Below are 1,835 nucleotides of genomic sequence, written 5' to 3'. Positions count from 1 at the left end.
GGGGGATATGGCTTCCCTCATCCCTTCTGGGGTCTTTGAATGGGCAATGAATTAAATTGACATAAGACAGATCAACAGGAGAAAAACTACTTTAACTGTGTGCACAGGTACAGGAGTCCCGCAAAACACGAGACTCAAGGAAGGGCCAGATGACTGGAGTTTATACAGCGTCCTGAGCTACAGGAAGGAACAGAGCTGGGGCTTCTGGGGGTGGTGACAAGTTACAGGAGGGTGAATAAAGGTTGTCTTGTTATGCAGAAGGACAAATAGATCCAGAGGGTGGCTCCTTTCCCCAGAACAACCCCCCCCCTTTTTCTGGTGTGGAACTAAACAGAGACCACCTAATGAGAAGAGGCAAAAGGCTATTTACTCAGGGCTTGCAGGTAGCAGAGCCCTGTCTTCTCCACAGCGCAGGTTACTGGAGGGACACTGAGAGCACAGGCACCCGAAGCTGTCCTGGGATAGGCTCTGAGATCTGCCCTGTGCCTGGGGGTGTTTGCTGGGGTTCTGCGCTGTGTGGGAAGCCCGATCAGGTGGGGCAGGTGCACAGAAGCAGCTCTGGCCACGGTGCTTGTAGAAAGTAGAGGGAGGCTGTGGACGATGGTGCAGGATCTTGGAGAAGATGAAATGCAAAAATCATCCCATAGGACTGAGGAGCACTTGAGTGCCTGACTTTGGACTTGAGGGTCTCACCTCCCCACACGACAGCCTGATGAAGCCGGCACATGACTGTCAGCATATCTAGCTCTTTTCTACTTATTTGGTTTTGTGAAGTTTGTATGATTTTAATTTTAATTATTTTTGTTTCCGTCCATGTTTGCCACCATGAGTCTGAGGGATGGAAACCCTAATTCCAAATCAAACAACTATTATTTGAAATTTACAAAACTGGGTGTAGAAAAAATATGAATAAACTTTCAAATGAAAAGTTTTATGTTTGTAGCATTTATTTTTCTGAGGTGTAGGGGAGGAAAACCTTTTCCAATACTCTCTTAGTGAATTAAACTGACAAAAGACAGTTTAACAGAAGAAAACCTTGTATATTTTATTTGGTGTTAACTATTTTTTATTTCTTCTTCTTTTTTTTGGTGGTTGGCTGGTGAGGGGATCTAAACCAGTGTCATAGCGCCTCGCTCTAACCAACCGAGATAACTGGCCGTCCTGATGCTAAGTTTTTTTATAATGTGCATGGGGGCTTCACAGATGTTAAAACAAAAAAACAAAAAACATAAATAGTTAAAAAGCGTGGGGATGTATAGCCACTGTAACAACAGGTGGTACATTGTGGGACGGCAAATACATAAGGAAACATAACAGATAAGGGTCATTTAACAAGATTTATTTACTCAGATCCGCCTCAGTGCTGTCTCTGCCTTTGGTGACAGGATTGTTCTTGTGTGGGAGAGGGGGACACCTTCACAAGGAGGAATTTACATTCTCCTTCTAGGAAGACAGAGGGAAGGCACAGAGTTCTTCCTGTGTCTGCTTTTTCTCAGCTTCCTCCAGCTACAATAATCTTAATGTCAAAGTGGCATATTCTAGGGTGACGTATTCCGATCTCCTCCAGAGGTTATTGTTGAAGATCAACAAAGGCAGACACGAGTTAAAGGTGGTGAAGGCAGATGTCACGTGGGTCTACTGCAATAGGGGACAGAGGCCACCGTGCAGGACTGAGCTCCATTCTGAATATAGCAGGGTCCGCAGGGGGTTCATAGCCAATGAACACAGTGAGGCGGTAAGTGCATGGGACATCACTGAGAGGGGACATCAAGGGTAGGAGGCTTCGTGCTAAACTCACCAAACAGGATTCTTGTGAAGGACAGAACACAGACTTA

This window comes from Galeopterus variegatus, unplaced genomic scaffold, assembly GCF_000696425.1.
Source record: "Galeopterus variegatus unplaced genomic scaffold, G_variegatus-3.0.2 Scaffold15264, whole genome shotgun sequence".
Lineage (NCBI taxonomy): Eukaryota > Metazoa > Chordata > Mammalia > Dermoptera > Cynocephalidae > Galeopterus > Galeopterus variegatus.
The sequence above is the reverse complement of the archived record's forward strand: the minus strand, read 5'-3'. Positions refer to the sequence as shown.